This window comes from Panicum virgatum, chromosome 1K (genome assembly GCF_016808335.1).
Source record: "Panicum virgatum strain AP13 chromosome 1K, P.virgatum_v5, whole genome shotgun sequence".
Lineage (NCBI taxonomy): Eukaryota > Viridiplantae > Streptophyta > Magnoliopsida > Poales > Poaceae > Panicum > Panicum virgatum.
Genome location: NC_053136.1, coordinates 18,237,821 through 18,258,182, shown reverse-complemented (window position 1 = coordinate 18,258,182; position 20,362 = coordinate 18,237,821). Strand labels below are relative to the sequence as shown.

At 45.1% G+C, this 20,362-nt stretch overlaps 1 pseudogene; it reads right to left on the bottom strand.

The window, feature by feature from the left end:
• Positions 1-303: 303 nt before the first annotated feature.
• LOC120698165 overlaps positions 304-20,362 on the bottom strand; it is a 73,638-nt pseudogene continuing 53,579 nt past the window's right edge.

Below are 20,362 nucleotides of genomic sequence, written 5' to 3'. Positions count from 1 at the left end.
ATGAGTATTTGTTCTTGAACCAGGTATGGCTGAACATTATTTTTAAATCCATGATAGTACTGTGAAAGACTTGTATTATTGAAATGAAAGTAATGCCAAATTTGAAGAAGTCCATGGATAGAAAAATCCTATAACATAAATGAGATAGCAGAAACAAACAGAAAAACAGGGAGATGAGACACTGATTGCAAATGCAGAATAAGTTGCACCAAGGTCTACCAATAAAATTATAGTGAGGTTCTAATAAGAGCAACATAGTTAGCTGGCAAAGTACCTAGTGTTCCCCTACGTACGCAGATTGCAAGATTAAAGCAATTCCTATTATTGCTGGAAAAGAGAGGTAGAATAATTAAATTCACAGAAATAGCAAGCACATGTAAAGTTAGGTTACATGATCTTCTTAACAAAGTGCACTCATATGAAATCAAGTTACAACAGAGCACATTACCATTAACAAGTTTTTATGGCACTCGCCATCAGAAAGATCTAGCCATGTTGCTGCTGCTCCTATTGTTACCCAACAAAAACATCATTTGGTGTAAGAAATGTGGAGCTATGATGTTCAAAGATTTTCATTGTCCATCTGCCAATGATTCTAAGAAGTTAGGAACATATGGAAGATATGGTCCCAGGCAATCATGTCCAAGAACATGTACTACAGGCAAAATGCTTTGTTTTCTGTCCATTTTGTAAGACATTAGCGTTTTCTCATCCCCCACAACACAGAAAATCGCATTGCCTTCTGGGTAGATTGAAACTAGACCGCATCCATTTTCAGAATTAATGACATCCAATTCAAAGTTCCGCCTATATCTGACATGGTGCTTCAAGGTCCAGTCTTCAATGCCATAGTCCTCAAGAACCCAGATTGTCAAATTATCGGAAATATTAGTTGCCAAATACAGCTTCCCTTGAGCCAGGTCAATGAAAGCTTCATCAATATCAGTGAAAGGACCGTCATCGTATGGCATAGGGATAATCCTCCAAGTCTTCGCCTCCACATCCACTGCAGCAACAACATTCTCATAGGTAACGAGATGCAGCATACCATTGAAAAAAACACTTCTAGAACCCCTACAAATTGTGAGTCCAAAGCTCCAACCACTGTCTTTCTGACTCCACGCTCTAGTCTTTGATGAGTAAATCTGCACTCCTTTCACATATCCATCCTCATGTTCCTCAAATTCAAACACATGGAAGTGGGAGGAGACTGCCGGTTCGAACCCCAAGCGCGCAATTGGCAAATCTGCCGACCAAGTGGACCCAGGCAGGACAAGCCAATTCTCAGTAGCAGGGTTGCAGACGAGGTATTCAAATGTCGCTGGAACAGTGTAGTTCGGGATGCGGCCGAGGAGGAGGCCGTTGCAGCAATCCAAGATGTGGAGGCACACGCGGTAGCTTAAGGGTAGGAAGGGCAGGGAAGGGCTGATGGAAGGGCCTTCTCCCCTCAAGACGTTTGTGAAATGGCGAGCTACCTTCGGGCAGCGGTCGGCGTTGAGGCTCATGTAGAAGAAGCCGGTGAGCATCTGGGGCAGCTTCTTGCGGTGGTCCGGATCGGAGATGAGGCCGCGCCAGCGCGTGGACACGCACTTGCAGGCGCGACTTGGCGGGGAGGCGGCGTAGGATCTCGACGAGGAGGTCGTCGGTGAGCCTGGCCTCTGGACTCCCTCTCCTCCTGCTCCTCTTCTTGGAGCGCGGCGCCATCGCCTTGCCGCCCGTCAAGGAAGAAAATAGTGCGGCCGATCTGCACTGCAAATGGAGAGTGGAGAGGTCGAAGATCAATGCACGAGCAGGACGGAGGGGTATGCTACCATGAACACGCGTACCGGATGTGGGCGAAACAGCGAGCGGTGCTCCCGTTCGACCCGACGGCGGCGAGGTTTTGGGCGTGCGGCGGCGGCGGCGTGGTGGTGGGAGGAGAGCCGAGATGAGGACGGAGGTGGAGATGTGGGGCCAGGGGTGAACCGCTGGCCTGCTTTGGCGAGAAATGGAGCCCAGCCCAGTTGTTATCACGCTTTCCCATTAAGGACTCCAAATTGATCCTTTAAAAGAATATTTCCATCCTAACCATGCATATTCTCTTTTCTATATCACTTTTACATCCGCACTACGTGGGCTCACGTATCAAATTATTTATCTCTTTTTTTACCCATTCTCTCTCTCTTCATGCATTCCCTGCTTCCTCCGCCAGCGCATGGAGCTCGCCGCTCCTGTCTGCCGCCAGGCGAGCCGCCGCCCCCTGTCTCCTTGCCATGGCGCCTACCGCAACCCCCTGGAGCTCGCGGTCTCTACGGCGGAGTCGAGGCCCCACCCTGGCGGCGGGGCTCGCAGCGGCCGGGTCAGCAGGGCCAGGCACGGCGTCGCCCAAGCGCGACTCCGTGAGGGCCACGGAGGCCGCCGGTGGTGGAGGAGAAGCAGGCCATCGAGGTGGATCTCTGACGCTCCTCCTTCCTCCGCGCTGCCCCCTCCCTTGTTCGGTTCGGCATGCTTGGATCTCGCGGCCGCCGCACTCGCCGTCCATGGAGCTCGCCGCTCCCTTCGCTCGGTCTCGTGCCGGCGGCGGGCCTCGTGGTGGCGTGGCAGAGCAGGGGCCCCGCCTCCGACGGCTCGAGGTCGGTGCGCAAGTGAGCGGCGGAGAATCCCGGCGGCGGCCTGTTTCCTCTCTCTCTGGGCGGCAGCCATGCTGGGGCCTTTTCTTCTTCCCCAAATCTGGGCCGTGAAGGGCCCCCGACGAGCTCCTCCCGCTGGCGTCGCCCCTCCTCATCGCGCTGCTCCCACCGGCGCCGCCCGTCTTCTGCTCGCTCTTCTTTTCCTCTCCAGGCGCGCAAGCGCGGTGGTTGCAGCGGGCGCGTGGGCTCTGCCGATTCCGGACATCCTGGGAGCACGGTAGAAATAGCGAAAGAACGCCCTTCTGCTTCAATAGGGTTGGGCTCCCAGTATATGCCGATGTAGGCTATTTTACGCTAAGTGCTTCCTTCTGGAAGCTTTCCCGTATGCCAGTGCAGATAGCCTCAGCACGGAACGAACTCATGTATATTTTTTGCCCTCTATACTGACACCATCAGTAATAATCTCTAATTGACACAGTAATCAAATAACATGTTCTTACAAGTTTATTTACAAAACAATATGTAAGCACGTTTTGATCTCTGCCACACGTATTGGGGAAACAACTTCGGCTTCTTCTGAAAATAAAGTACATACTGATATTCATTATTTTTTAGAAATGGAAAAAAGGCAAGAAGCTGCAACAAACACATGGGGTACATAATGGCAGTCATAAACGGTCGAAAAGTAAAATCATCGTACCATGATGAGAAGTTTTTTTTTTCATATTTTCCTACCACAAGCACCACCACTTGGTGGTCTCACTTCAGAAAGCAATTAAAGGAGGGTGTTTCCAAGGACCGATAGTATTTGTAAAAGCATCCCCTTGAAGTCATGATCATGCCAAATATTGGATTAAATTGATACATTCACTATCAAACACACAGATGTTAGCTGGTTCATAACCACAGGGGTGACGGTGTGATGCATCTATTGCTCACATCAATAATGGTCCACATGAAAGATGAAATATTATCAAGTGCAGTAGCAGGTAAATCTCCACTCCTCGTGGACCTCGCTTTATCCAGCAGTTATAAAATATATAGACACACACACACAGGAGAGCCTAGTTGTATATAGCATCCTCATTTTTGGGCTTTATCGACCGCTCCCTACGGCCGCCCCTAGGTCGTGGGCTGAATTCTGCAAGCATCCATTTCGTGGTGGGCTGAGCAGATAGTCGGCACATTTTTGGGCTGGGCCGGTCTAGAACACTAGTGAAAGTTTGCTCGCAGGTCCCAGCACAGCCGAAGTGTTTTCCGCACAGAGTGAAGCAGGTGAAGCAAATCTCGTCACGGTGTCACCCCCTGTCTGCTTGCTGCACTTACCGCCTCGCAGGTCAGATATCTCATACTCCCTCCGCTAAAAAAAAATGTAAGTCGTTTTGACTTTTCTATATTCATATATTTTGCTATGTATCTAGACATATATTATATCTAGATGTATAGCAAATAATATGAATTTAAAAAAATCAAAACGACCTACATTTTGAAACGCAGGGAGTATCTTCCTTCTTCCATGCTGCCCACACGCCCATGACACCATTATTGAAGAGAGCGAGCATCCACTCCAGCCAAGAAACCACGGGGTGCCGGTAATGAAATCTCGCAGCAGCGGTACAAGCACAGAAATCGGGTTTCTTAACGAGAGGTCCCTCCTCCTCGCTCGAGAGCGATTCACGCTGCGCTCCTCGCTCGGGAGCGATTCACGCCGGAAAAGCTGCCTCCCTGCTCAGCACTGAATTCACTCCCCCAGTCCACCATGAGAGCGGCAAAAGGGAAACGGCCTTGTTGTGCACTCGATAGAGCCTGGAAGCACCTGCTGGCAAGTGGACCTCATAATGCTACTGCCCCACCGTCAGTCAGCTGCTATAACTCAAGCAGCAATATTCTACTCTGAATTTATTGAAGGGGGCTCGCTATTCCATCAGCAAACTAGTCCATCAATTCCTCATCTCACTGGACGGTGGGTCTTTCATGAAGATGGCCCCACTGGCAGGGATAGGGTTGATTGTGCAGGTTGTACAAATGGGAAAAAAAGAGGAGGGCGGTGGATAGGCTGATAGAGTCGTGGAGCGCTCCGTCCGTAGCCAATCCATCGTCATCTCCTCAGATTCGCCTGCAGCCCCCTCACCGGCGTGTTCCATCCCTTCCGAGCAGGGGAGCAAGCCGCGCTGTCCGCTGCCGAGCGTGCCCTCCCTCCTTTCTCTGCTGCGCGGCGACGCGCCGCTCCCGTACAGGCATGCGCCCCCTCCCTCTCCGTGCTGATGCCTAGGCTGTCTCATCGTAGCAGTTGGCCGAGCCCGTGCCATCCCGTCGGCGCCTACCTGCCCTCGCAGCAGCCATACGACGGTCGCCGAGATAAGTATACCTCCCCTTCCTCCCCTGACTCTCCCCCTCCCTCCACTGCCTTTCCCATCTCGCCCAAGCCCAAACCCTAGCAGCAGCTTTGATTTGCTCTGTTCTTCCCTCTGCTTCCCGTGCCAGAACGTAGAGATTTGTGAGCTCCGCGCCTTTCTTTTGCTTCCGTTTCTCTCTCCTACTCTGTGCTGTTCGGCTTACTAATTTTCCCTAGGACTAATTGCTGCTTCTTGGGTTTTTGCCTTGGCCTAATCTGCAAGGTTTCCATGTACTTTGTTGTAGGTACCGCGATGGCGTCAGCTGACCTGGGAGGGTAAGGGTTACATAGCAACACCCGGATTGAAGCTTTTAAAGGTGGGCTCATCTCATCTTCTTCGATCTTTTTTTTTCCATCAGGATGCTGCAGCCCTTTCATGAGCGTGATTGGAATGTATTTCCCTTTGTTTTGTTTGTAGGTCCAGGTGAGCAGGGCAAAGAAAAGATGAATGCTTAATGAACCAGGTCCTTTTTTTTCTCCTTCAATGAGTTTGTAGTTTCTACTTTTCCTTTCCAGGTTTTTTACCCTTGCAGATGCTCTACTTCTTACCTTAGGTGTTATGTTTGAGTCATTTTAAATTGCTGCCAACAAAGTAGTTGTTCAGTTCAGAAGTTTATGATTAGGCTACTTTACTTATATTTCCTCATGTTTTGTGATGTCAGTAGGTTTGGAAAGTTTGCTCTTTAGTAAAAATCAAGTTGCTATCTCTAGCACAATTATCTGGATAACCCACCTTAACAGATCAGTAGCTACAATTTAGTGTGAAAGTTCAGCATGACAGACCTGGTATTATAGAGGGGCAGTAACCATATTTTTCCAAAAAATGAGGGGACAAAAAAATGCAGCTAGGCTACTCTTTATGTGAGGATATGTATGTTGGTAGGGTTTGATATAGTTATTCTGCATTTTTCTTTTTCTATTTTTCCCATTCTTGCAATGTGCCATTGGTCTGCAATTAGTCTTCCTGATACCTGCTTCTAGATGATTCAAAATTCAGGCATATATATATATATATATATATATTGTAGCCTTCTTTCATTTAAACAGATAAAGGGTGTAGAGGCAGATGACCTCTTATATCTGCAGGAGACTACTTAAGTTAAACTTTTTAATAAAAAATGAGGTTCCTGTCTATAACATAGTTATCCGGTTAGCAGCCTACTCAAAGCGCATAGCCAGACCTTTTCCTACGTACCAAATTCATTCAAAACCAGTTGCATACACGCTAGAAAAGGAAAGGTAAGTAGGCACTGTAAAAATGCACAATCAGATTGATGTAAATTCGGCAAGATAATTAGAGGTAGGAGTGTTTGGGGATCTTATAATAGTTGCAGAAAAGTGTTTGCGCTTAATTTTTACGAAAGATAGCTTGGTTACACCCTTACTCAAACTGCGGTTGCAACGTCAACAGATACACCATAGAAGAATGATGACACAACTTTTGCTAAGGTAAACTGTGATATTTTGCTTCATGGTCCTGCTCTATCATATCGTCTACGGCTAATCCAAGAGTTTTGTGATAGAGCTGCTAGGAGTTTAGCCATATCCAACCATATTCCATCTATGTTATATTTTGCTTCATCTTTCTGCTCTATCCTGTAGACTAATGCTAATCCAAAGGACTCCAAGGATGGAGCTGCTAATTCAGCAACTAAGATAGAAAAGACTAACACAAGGAAAAAGTCTGACTTACCAACATAGATTTGTTTTTGCATAACATATTAAATAATCTCATGTCTAACGTGTCCAATTTTTAGGTCCCGCCCCTCACCTAGCAAGAAAATTGCTAGAAAATTATTGCTTGATAAAGACAATGAAGATGGAGATGATGACTGTGTTCATGACACTCCCAAGCCTAGGTATGCTCTTGCTAAAAACCTCAAATGAAACAAATAGATCAGCTACAGATAGCTACACACGGCTATGTCCAATTTATCCATTTGCTGCATCACGATATTATAATTTCTTATCAACCAAAAAATCTTTCCGCACCTAGCTTTGCAAAAACCTTTTTTATTTAGGTGCTCTTACCATGTTTCCATGTTCTCCTACTTAAAGTACATATCACCCATGCTATTTTCTTCATTGATCTTTGGATATCATACTAGCTGTTTTCCTCACATATGATATTTGCTATTTTCTGTATGCCCTATAAAAATTGCCGTTATATCTGTGTAAGGTAGCTACTTGTCGCTGTAAACAACTTCAATTGTTGCTTCATCTTATCTTCAGCTATGTCAAAACTGACGGCTGTTCTCAATAACTGTATTTATAGTTCCAGCGCCGATGCTTAGAAGGAAGACGCAGATCAGCTCATTTTGTGTTCTCACAGTTGCAGCCATACCTAGGCCTACATCTGCTGAATTGCTACTACATGGAATATATTCAGCTATTTTATAACCTGATGCGCAGCATTAATTAACTCTCTTTTGGATATTTTTATGGCTGCAAACTATGTTATTTTCTCTTTAATTATTAGCACTCGCTTTTGTTTGGATTAGCATTCTAAGCTACCTACTAAAATGTTTGGTAGCTACTAATGCTGATCCTCAATTGTATGTAATATTAATATGGCATGACAGAACGTATTGGCTGCACATGCCATTCAATCAATAGTACTGTCACCAATGTTAACATATTTATTTGCATGAGACACTAGTTATGTATTGCCTGTCGTTCAAAGCGTTGCTGTGCTAGACTCCTAATTTTCGATTAGCTAGGTCACAATGTGTATGCAAGCGTGATTGCTACTATATTTTGTTGCTGTATTTCTATATTTTCATTTGAAATTTTATGCTGTGTTTACTTTATATATATAGATCTATTTTATTAGGAATTAAGAAACTGATGATAGAGCGCGCAACGCGCATCATGTTCTAGTGGCAGGAAAAGCAGATACGTTTTTGAGGCAGCAGCTTCTCTCTGGATAGTAGCGTTTATTTAGGGGCAGCTTTCTTCACAGGAATCCTCAACAGAAATAAGATGTTTTTTACATAAAAAAACAGAAAAAAACTGTACCAAACGAAGCCATATGCTGTGGTGCAGTTTCGTTCTGGTCGTCCATTTGATTCTCTTCTATGTCAGGGCAACTTTAGTGTATGTTCATATTTTACAGGGTGCAAGAGGGAACATGCACGTTATCATGCATGGTTCCAAGTTTACAAATTTGCTCCAGTATTCATTATTCAACGTCAGCTTTCTGCACCAACATTTAGGGCCTTTTTGTAGGGCTCCTTTCCCCTCGGCTCTAGCTCCAAAATTATTGTATTTTACTGTTTTGCTCTGTATAGCAGTAGAAAAAACCGCTCCAGCTCCGCTCGGCTTTGCCTGGGGGACAGAAGGAGCCAGTGGGGCTGGGTTGTTGGAGCTTGTCCTGGCTCCTCTACAGTAGTTCAAGCATGAGCCGGGTAAAGCCCAGCTAACACACAGCCTTATTGTCTTCCGATCCCCAGCTCTATGCAGCTCATGCGGTTCACCAGAACGGTGAAACAAGATTTAATCCTTAGCTTCACCAGCCTAGCACACCCAACGCAGGCTTTGCTCCACTGTATCGATATCGCACCCTCTCTCATCCTGATCTCTCCCAGCTCCGCTCTTAGCACCACCAAAAATCACACACCGGAGCTGCCCTCACCGAGTCACCGACTCATCACCTGTCGGAGCTCGTGGCGCTTCCTGCACCCAACAGTCCCACACGTCTAGAGAGATCATAACTGATGGATGTACAGTTGAAGCTCACTGCAAGGAATGAGGAGACGGCGGTAGGCGTGTTGGAAGCAGGGACTGTTCACTGCATCTGTATCGATATCAGCAGTTGTTTTGTGGGTGCTTGGGCTTCCCAATCCATTGCCACACGAGTCTCGGTCTATCCACTGATCTCTTATCTTCTGTTGTTCCTTCTCACTCTCTCAGAAATGAGATACTATATAAATAGGCTCTTCGTTTTGTACTAGTGTGCTTAGAATGCCGTGCGCTTAGGTCTTTGCCGTGTGCTTTTTATCGGTCACACGGCAAAGAGCCACTTTACCGGGTGCCTCAACAAAAACGCACGGCAAAAAAATACACACGGTAAAATCCATACTTTGCCGTGGGGTGACACACGGCAAAGACTTTGCCGTGTGTTTTTTTTTGCACACGGCAAAGTCAATAGTTTGCCGTGTGTTATTTTCGACACACAGCAAAGTTATAATTTTTTTTCTCTTCTCACCTCGAAACTTTTTCTAACCACCACATACAACATGTAGTACCCCAAGTTAAAATTGGGTACATTTTTAATTTTTTTTGCTATATATAACTAATTAATTGCATTTCAAGCAATTTTTTGAATCAAGTCATATTTGAACTGCAAATGATTCAAATAATAAAATAAAATTAGTGAAAAAATGATATTCATATTATTTAGCCCAATTTGAGGTTTTACATGTGAAATGAAAAAAACAATTTCAACATCTTGTCTAGTAAACACGGCCACGAACGTGTGTTCGAATGATTTTAAAATTCTAAAAAAAGCAAATGAAGTCTGAAAATTATGAGATTTGTCAATACCTCGTTATATCATATGTGGAGGCAGTGGTAAAAAATTGAGTAGGTTTCGTAATATTTCACGTACGATACTTACAAATAGAAACATCTCCGGAGAAGATTCAAAGATTTGAGAAGGATGCAGTTAGGTTTGGAGTAAAAGTGACGGTTGAATTTGAGTTCGACTTCGAAAGTTTTTCCACTCTTCACATACAACATGTGGTACTCCATATTAAAATTTGGTATATTTTTGTATTTATTTGCTATATTTAACTAATTAAATACATTTTAAATAAGTTTATACCAAAGTTTATACTAATTAAAATTTCAAAAAGTTTATACCAAAGTCATACAGCTCGATGGAATCTAAAACTTTGTAGTTATTAACTTTTGTATTTGACATGAATTTAGAAGAACACATGATAAAAAAAGAAGGAAAAATAAAAATTATGTCATCTTTGCCAAGTGTATTTGTGGGCACTCGGCAAAGTTGCCATGTCATCGATCGGTCCCTTGAAATGGGGCTCTTCCATTGGCCCTCACGCGCTCTCTCTCTCCCTCCGTCTCTCTCTCTCCTACTGCTACCTTTTCTTCTCCGCCTCCCCTGCTCCCTCCAGATCTCGGCGGCAGTCAGCGCGTGGCGGCGAGGCTGGCCGAGGCGGCAAGGCACGCGCGTGCGGGCTACGGCGGCGAGAAGCGCGCGCGGCGGGGTGGCCCCCTCCTTCTCCCGGCGGCGAAGCTCGCGGGCGGGCTGTGGCGGCGAGAGGCGCGCGCCCCTCCAGCTCCCGGCGGGAGGCTCGCGGGCGGGCTGCGGCGGCGAGAGATGCGCGTCCCTCCTGCTCCCGACGGCGAGGCTCGCGGGCGGGCTGCGGCGGCGAGAGGTGTGCGCCCCACTTGCTCCCTGCGGCGAGGCTCGCGGGCAGGCTGCGGCGGCGAGAGGCGGGCGCGGCGGGACGGACCCCTCCTTCTCCCGGCGGCGAGGCTCGCGGGCGGGTTGCGGCGGCGAGAGGCGCGCGCGGCGGGGTGGGCCCCTCCTTCTCCCGGCGGCGAGGCACTCGCACGGCGGAGGAGCAGAGGTACCCCTGCTATGACTCGCCCCGACCGGCGCTCCCGGCCAACAGGGACCACCAGCGAGGGCCGTCCCTCCCCTCTGGCGCCGCCGCGGACCAGGAGGCGCCTACCCCCCTCGTGCAGCGGCGATGGCCGGGACCACGATGGCGGTGGTGGGGACCAACAGCGCGGCGGTGGCGGCGGCTCCTCCAAGCGGCGCCGGCAGGGACCACGACGGCGGCCGCTACGGCTCCTCCGAGTGGCGATGCCGGACAATGGTGTCGGCGGCGGCGGCGCCACACGCGGCTGTTTTTTTAGTCCTTCAAAATTTGTTTGCCGAGTGCTACAAACCACACGGCAAACTCTTTGCCGACGTCTATTTGCCGTGTGTTGTTTGCCGTGTGTAGCACACGGCAAACCTTTTGCCGTGAGTTTTTTACCCTTTGCCGTGTGCCTTTGGCACACGGCAAGCTGCCGGCCTCCCGTAGTGACTCCAGCTGCTGTATGGACCATTGATTTTCGCAGTAGTAGCTAGCTTGTTCGCTCATGCGGTTATGACTCAGCTAACAACAGCTGGTTCTGAGAGTCAATAATGCAGAAATGTTTGATCCGAAGTTAGGTTGGCTGCACATGACCAAAAACGTGAAGGGGGTGCTTCCACAATTTCTAGAGGTCCTTTGAAACATCTGCTTAACTTACTCCCTGAAGTGAAATAAAGTAATGCGTGGGAAAGCAAAGCTTCTTTATCATGACACATCTTTTCACAGATAATTGTATTTTCTACAACATGTGTCCGTCATCATGTATCTATATGTTCCTGTTTAAACTGCTTTTTTTAATCTATCCCAAAAGAACTAACAAATATGTTGTTGTTTATTTTTCAGAAGAAGTTGCATCGTCGGAAGATGTTGAGCAAATAGTATTATTGCTGGCAACAATATTGAGCAGTTGAGGGTTACGTTGCTGATGACTTGCCCTGACTAATACTTTTACAATCGTGCTTATGTGTAGAGACGCCTGCATTTAATTTTTGTTCGTAAAATTGTTCGTTGTTTAGCTTTGGCGGCCAGGAGATTATACAACGTGGCAGGGATTATTAAACGACAAAATTGGTATGAGCCGACTAAAAGATATGCAAGTATTAAGGGGAGTAAACGCTTGATATAATATGTTTATAATCTTCTAATTATAAAATTACACTCTTTTCCTAATGAGTTTTTTTCCTATTTTTCATAAAAAAGTTTTTTCTATCAAAGTTTTCTCATACATAGATTTTTAATGAGGCAATAAGCTATCAAGAAATTATACATGTCATATCAACAATTTTTTTTTCTATTTTTTCAAAACGGATTTGAAAGAGTTTTTTCTATGACATATGTATACATCTCCTAACTTTTTTCTGTTGAATAATTAGGCAATTGTCTGATTAAATTTTAAAATAAATAAATTATGAACATGATTATAACTAGCATGAACAACCCTATGATACTAGTAGCAAGACGCAGTAGAAACATGATTAAGAAACAAATCAAACAACAATATACGTACGGAGTCTTGGACTTAGCGAAGACGAACGGCGCTGACGGAACGATGACGGTCGTACGAACGGAATGCAGCAGATGATGTCGCAGGTGACGATACGCTGTAGCACCAGACTTGGACGGAGGACGAGCCATGGCGAAGATCGTTGAGCAGTCGCGTCGAGCGCTTCCCAAAAACCTTATTCGCCCTCACCCGGTGCAGGATCCCAAAGGAAAAAGGTTCCGAAGACTGTTGACGGTCACTAACGACCTATTCGGACCGTCAACTCCTGCACAAAATTGAACCATAAAGTGGAATAAATACTAGGATAGACTTACTTACTAACGAATTCCACAGATGATGTTCTAGAATGTGTGCAGGTGATTTTAAGCTAATTTTGCAGTATAATGGTGTGGCATGATCCAAGACACGATGTTCCAGCAAATCAGGATGTGACACGTGTCAAAGTATGGATTAGAGGGCCCCCAAGAGCAAGAAACTGACAGACCAGAAGCCAATCCATGTGGCAATGACAAGTGGGCCCAGAGCTCAACCCAACCGAAGAAGGCCGAGGTCGGTTGGGCCCACTGGGCGTCTGGCTGACCAGCCCGTGGGCCCTACTGACTCAAACCTTCGACGTGGCAGCTCCTGATTGGATGTAGAGGTCGGTTCTTGGAGGATTAGTTGCAGAAGATGCTCCCCTCGGCCGTGGCTCCCTCCAATGAATATAGAGGGGGGGTTGAAGAAATGAGACACACGACACCCAACACAACTCACCTCTCTTCCCTTTGGAGCTTAGAGGTCTTCATCCTAGATGCTTTACGTAGCCTAGGAGATGTAGAAAGACTAGAAGGAGAGTGAGGAGTCGGGGAAAGTGCCGGGCTTGTCGTCACTCTTCTCCGCTTGTACCTCGACGGATGCTTATTCAGTTGTAAGTGTTCGAGTCTTTCTTATTTAAAATTAGAGTTTCGTTGCAAGTTATTATTTCTCCCTTATATATGTTGAGTGTATGCTTAGAGTAGCATTTGATCCTAGCTTAAGACCCCGGATAGAAAAGGGTAGTCTTGGATAGGGCTAGGATTAGTAGGGAATAGCGTAGATGTGGTGTCTATGCTAGACTATACCACTCAGTTGTCTGGTAGTCCCACGGTTTGTAGAGGTAGCCAGCAGGTGGTGACAGCCCTGTTTGAGCCCTAGTAATCCTCCACGTTTGGATATTGGATAGAGCATTATTATTGGAGCTATCGGCTTGTTTAAGCTGGTCGAAACATATTGCTCGAAGTATAACGGTGAAGTATCTCTTCCTCTAAACATAGATTCTAAATCTTAGGAAGTCCTCTCTGTCCTATCCCTTCTGCACCAGTGTGTGTGTCCTTGGATGAGTCTAAACCCGTAGATAGCGTACTCATGTTTCTTAGTGGATACGATACCCCGGAATACTCCTAGGTGAAAGCTACAGCGGTATCTGTGCGCTTGCAGATTTTATTCGTGACATTACAAAGTACCAACAAAGAACTGCTCTCCCGTTCGCCGGTGCACGCCGGCACTTGGGATGGAGAAGACTACGGTGGCAATGCAACAACGAGAGGAGGCAAAACCCTAACTCTAGTTGATATATTCTTTGGTGCAGCCTATGAGTTAGATATATAGGAGAGCCAAATGGTCTCCTCAACTTCCACTAGCAATAAGGGATTAAAGGTTTGCATCACATGGGCCTTTGAGATTTATTTGGAATAATTGAAATACTTAATATGCAAAGCCAAAATTCCAACAATCACCCACCAGATCTCAAATGCCCATTTAGAGATTTGCTTGTTTCTCACTACCGTTTGATATACCAGCATTTCGGTGAGGACTGTTAAGTTGAACTCTCATCTAGAGCTTCAAGCTACACTTATCCACAACTTGAACAATGGATTATGCCTTGAATTGTAAGTTTGGTGCGAACAAATTTCACTCAAAGACATAACCAGTACAAGGCTGCCAGTAGCCTACTCTGCGGGTGGAGCATATACGTCATACTCCCTGGTCTCTTTATGAACTTGCTAGAGATTACCCAAGTCTCATAGACTGCGATGTTGAACAATCGGGCTCATATAGGTGTGCTTCTTTCAAGAATGCTCTGTAGGACAGCATCTTTGCTTAACTAAGCCAACAGAAACACATTAAGGCACATAGCCAACCTACCATACAACATCAGAGAGTATTGCATCTTCACTAAGAGAGGGTTTAAAAGAAAGTTACTCTCCTCAGTTAACCGATAGCTTGTTCTTCCCAAGTCCTAATTCACGGGATCTCCGATCACATAGGTTGGGTTACTACTATGGCAACTATATGGGTCTCAAACCCATATCCCTCGATGCACTTTCTATCACATTCCGTGATAGCCCTTTTGTAAAGAGATCTGCCAGGTTTTTGTCTGTTTGAATATAAGTCACACTTATCACCCCGGAGTTTCTCATCTTCCTGACAGACTTCAGTCGTCTTTTAACATGTTTTGATGACTTTATATTATCCTTAGCATTGTTCACTTTGACTATCACCATTTTATTGTCACAGTTCATAAGGATAGCCAGCACTGGTTTCTCAACCACAGGCAAAGTCCATCAAGAGCTCACACAGCCATTCAGCCTCAATAGTGGCGTTATCCAAAGCAGTAAGTTTTACTTCCATGGTTGACCTCGTCAAAATGGTCTGTTTGTAAGACCTCCATGATATCGCACCACCTCTAAGGGTAAACACATACCCAATCGTGGCATAAAGCTCATCAGTATCAGATATACAGTTTGAATCACTATATCCCTCAAGCACTGCAGGGTGCCCGGAATAGTGAATTCCATAACTCATAGTACCAACTAGATAGCGCATAACCCTTTTAAGTGCATGCCAATGATCAGTACCCAGGTTGGACATGACCCTGCTCAATTTGCTCACAGGAAAAGATATATCGGGTCTCGTTGCGCTAGCTAAGTACATGAGTGAACCAATTATCTGGGAGTATCTCAGCTGATCTTTCGCAATCTTCTTGTTCTTTCGGAGTATCACACTGGGATCATAAGGAGTTGGAGAAGGCTTGCTATCTACATAGCCAAAGCGACCCAATATCTTCTCCACATAATGAGACTGCGAAAGAGTAATCACTACTAGAAAAAGGCTCATTCATTCCTGGCTGTTTGTACCAATCATACTTGGGCCGGTACTAAACTTGCCCCGATGCCATTTTAATACCGGGTCCAAATTTGAAAGCCCTTAGAGCCAATTTAGTACCGGACCAAGCCACCGTCCGGTACTAAATGTCGCATTTTAGTACCGGTCGGTAACACCGACCGGTACTAAAATGGCGCATCCATTTAGTACTGGCCGGTAACACCGGCCGGTACTAAAATGCGATATTTAGTACCGGCCAGTGGATTGGCCCGGTACTAAATGGTCCTCTAGGGGTTACTTCAAAAGGAATGCATCTCCCATCCAGTCACGAGTGATGTATAGGTGGGATGGTAAGGAAGCCTCGGGCGAGGCTGGAGGTCGTGAGTTCGATTCCCACGGACCGCGCATGCGCATATTATGCGTGAAATTCGCGTGACTTGTGACTTGCGACGATGCGCGTGTGCGGGGCCTCCTAGCCGCTCATCCCTTTTTTCCTTTAATTTTTGGATGCAAAACCGTTTAGTACCGGTCGGTAACACGGACCGGTACTAAACGGTCACTTTAGTACCGGGCGTTTTGACCGGTACTAAATGGCACGCCATTTAGTACCGACTAAGCAGTACCGGTCAGCCGCTCGGTACTAAACGGGGGTTGCTGACCGGTATAAATGTTATATTTTCTAGCAGTGAATTCCATTCTCACCCTTAATCAGCTTGATGTTCAGAATCACATCAGCTTCTCCCAGATCTTTCATATCAAAACTCTTTGATAGAAAAGACTTGACCTCATTGATCGCACCAATATTTGTGCCAAAAATTAGTATGTCATCCACATACAAGCACAATATGACTCCTGCCCCCCACCATAGAGATAGTACACACATCTATTAGCCTCATTTATGACAAAGCCCGCAAAAGTTAAAGTTCTATCAAACTTCTCATGTCATTGCTTAGACGCTTGTTTCAGGCCATACAAAGACTTCAATAATTTGCACACCTTGTTTCCTTGACCCTTCAGTACAAACCCATCAGGCCGATCCATATAGATCTCATCATCCAACTCTCCATTTAGGAAAGCTGTCTTTACATCCATATGATGAACGATAAGACCATATGAGGTGGCCAGGGAAAGAAGTGCTTGAATAGTAGTCAGTCTAGAAACTGGTGAGTACGTGCCAAAGAAGTCTCTGCCTTCTTTTTGTGTGTAACCTTTGGCCACAAGCCGAGCCTTGTACTTCTCAATAGTATTATCAGGCCTAAACTTTTTCTTGAACACTCATTTACAACTCATAGGTTTGCAACCATAGGGTTGCTCAGTGAGTTCCCAGGATAGAATTGAGTCCATCTCACTTTCGACAGCTTCTTTCCAATCATCTGCATCTGGAGATGCATATGTCTCAGCAATAGTAGTGGGTGTGTCATCCATAAGGTACACAGTGAAGTCATCACCAAAGGATTTTGCAACCCTTTGTCTCTTGCTCCTTCGAGGAGCTTCATTGTCATCCTTCTCAATGATTTCCTTACGCTCAACCGGTTGTTCAGAAGTCTCAGTAGTAACAGCAGCAACTGGTTCAGGAGTTATCTCAAAAGAAAATCTAGAGATGCTATGCATATTTTTTCTAGAAAATATATTCTCAAAAAATGTTGCATTACGAGATTCCATAATACTATCAACATGCATATCAGGTACCTCAAATTTAATTACTAAAAATCTTTAAGCAAAACTCCTCTGAGCATATCCTAGAAAGACACAATCCACTATTTTAGGTCCCAACTTGCGCTTCTTGTTGATTGGGATATTGACCTTCGCCAAGCATCCCCATGTGCGCAAGTAAGAAAGCGATGTTTTTTCACTCCATCCATATCTCATATGGAGTCTGTTCTTTATTTCTGTTTGGAATTCTATTCGGGAAATGACTCGCAGTCAATAAAGCCTCCCCCCACCATGCTTTAGATAAACCAGCAGTGTCTAACATGGCGTTAACCAAATCAGTCAATGTGCGGTTCTTTCTGATGAGGAGTAGGCCCGATCTTCCGAGAGGTGGGGTAGATTCGATTGATGGAGTATGTGACATTGGCGATCCGACTTCTAATCAGACACGAATTTGAAGCCTGCAACCGTTACACCACCGCTCTGCTGGTTATCAACCAAGCACAACTTGATTGACCTCGCCGAGAAGGCTTTTCCTGCAAGCGAATCGAAGAACACAAGCAAGAAAGGATAAACACGCAATCTGAAATTGCAGATGTGTATGAAGCAAAAATCAAAGTGGAGTTCAAGAACTCGATTCCAAAGGAGTAATCGACACAGTGGATGAGATCAAGAACGGGGGCCCTGGATCAATGTATAAGGACTTATCGCCACAGATACAACGATGCAATGTCTGTTCCTCAAAGGAAAACTCAAAACTAAACAAAACCCTCATCTAAAAGGTGGCGGCTACTGAGTTTATATCCTAAGGGAGGTCCTAGTGTTGCTGGTGGAGGCCAAGGGGGCGTCCACCAATTGGGCCAACATGGTACACGGGCCAACAGCCCAAAAGACGGCGGCACAACGCCCTAACAGATTCTGGATGTCATATTGTTTCGGCGATTCCCGTCGACTCCGAATGAATTTGGTCCTCATACCAGTTTCACTGGAAGATACTTGAAATTATCTTTCCATCCATATAAAGAACATCCAAAACGGACTCCGTATGCGGCCTGGGCGTTGATTTTGGTGCGGGCTGCTCCTGGACTCCGAAGCAGACTCGAACTCGACTTGGATTGGGCCTCCAACTCCACTTGGCTGCAATTGCTAGTCCAGCACGCCTCCAAACTCATCCCCAACGTCCTCATCATCATCTCCATGGTTTATAATAATAATTAAATTATTAGGTAGTAATTTATTCTCAAATCCACATGACAAATTTATTTGGAACGAGCTCACCTTATAATCAATGGTCGTATCCGAAGGTGTCATGCCCTCATCATCCTCCCCTTCTTGAAAGAAAAGCCGTCCTCGGCGCCGATTGTACTCGAAACTGATCCAATAGGCTCCTTGATCCGAATCCACATGAGCTATGTCAATACTATCCTGCAAAAGATTAGTACTAACAAAAGGCAGCATAGGAATAGATGGCATATGAATATCAATAGTGTCGGATCCACTTAGTTGATTACAATATTGAACAACAAAAGAATAATTCAGATTTGCACAAATGTAAACCCGATGTATCAAATATTGTTCTTTGTTGTTATATTTGCCAATAACATGATATGTATGTCTTGACAACCATGGCAAATCATCACACATAAAGAGTTTCTCCTTTAAATTACTTAGATTACACAAAACATCAAATTTAATGTAACCCAAGGTATGTAAATAAGACAACAATTTCATCTGATCTGTATCACTAGCAACATGAATCACGTTTGTAAATTCAGCAAAAGCGTGTGGTTTAGCGCTCTCATGTTCATGACCAGGTAAGTCATCTTTATCACAGGGAATATGAAGCAAATCATCTTGTAACGAAGATAAATCAAGAGTTCGTCCCGCTAATAGTTGCTCTGTCATAGCATGATTGGTGGAAGAATTCAGTACATCAAAAGAAGCCTCACCATCCATGAGTGCAGCACCATGAGCATTACCTTAGCTCTCAATTTCAGCAAGAGTAATAGGTGCATTGTGATGTGATGGCTCTGAATTTTCACATGAGGATGTGAGCTCCTCATTTTTGTCCATGTCATTCTTGTCCTCTTGCTTTTGTTCAGAATCCTGCAAAAGGTTAGGTGGTGCAAGAGATACAACAATGGACTGATCCTCAAAGTTATGCACCTCGTTATATGAATTTAAAGCAGGAGGTGCATTATCAAAGGTTTCTCGCATAAGAAGTTTCATATCATTCCAAGTTTGAGGTTTATCTAAAGAATCTAAAGAATCCCACCAAACTAAAGCTGAGTGTCGTAAAACATTAGATGCATTTTTTACCTTCTTCCTTGGGCACATAAAGCGAGTGGCAAATATATTATCTATGATAATTTCCCACTCCAAGTACGCATCAGCACCCACACCATCATACGTTGGTGGATATGAAGAACCTGTCATTGTTAGAAGACAGCGAAAGATAACACAAAAGTATTATCTCTATCAACTAGCAACTACTTGGTGGTGGTGAAAGTGGAATGCAATATCTCAAGCGGCTTACCGCCGTCTTGCAAGTGTTCTTACCAAAGCCAAACAGGCAGCACAATCAGTTGTCAAGCTTGGGTGTAACAGTTGCAAGATGAACCTGTGCTGACAGAAGTACTTGTGGAGCTTTGGATAGGCACAATATGGTAGCAAGGAATATCAAAATTTCAATTCAGAATTACAAAACTGAAAAGTAGTCCCAAGATTGTCTATGTCGCCGGCCTAAACCCGTCCTAGACCTAGTTCAAGCAAACAACAATACAACTCACCACAAGACCACAAAAGGATGCAAGCACTTCTGATTTTTTTTCTTTGCTTCCTTTTCTTTCTTTGTTTTTTTTCTTGTTGGTGCGGCTTTCTAATTTCTTTTTTTTAGCACCTCTTTGCATTTTTCTTTTTTTTTTCAGAACTAAAGCAATCAAATCTGGTGTGCAACAATCACATGCACGAGCGAACTAAAAACCAGAGTTGACACTAAAGACCATGAACAAGATCTAGACACGACGAACACAACGACACAAGGGACTAAAATTCAGCAAAGCAAACTGAACTAAAAAATTGTGGGGCACAAGAGGGTTATAGGACAGTGAAAACAAATTTTTAGGGCTTTTTGTGCACTATGGGTGATGAACAAAAATGAATCTAAAGGGGGGGCACGATAATACCTCACGGACAACCTGGAATCCTGATACCACTTGATGTGGAGTAGGCCCGATCTTCCGAGAGGTAGGGTAGATTCGATTGATGGAGTACATGACGTTGGCGATCCGACTTCTAATCAGACACGAATTCGAAGCTTGCAACCATTACACCACCGCTCTGCTGGTTATCAACCAAGCACAACTTGATTAACCTCACCGAGAAGGCTTTTCCTGCAAGCGAATCGAAGAACACAAGCAAGAAAGGATAAACACGCAATCTGAAATTGCAGATGTGTATGAAGCGAAAA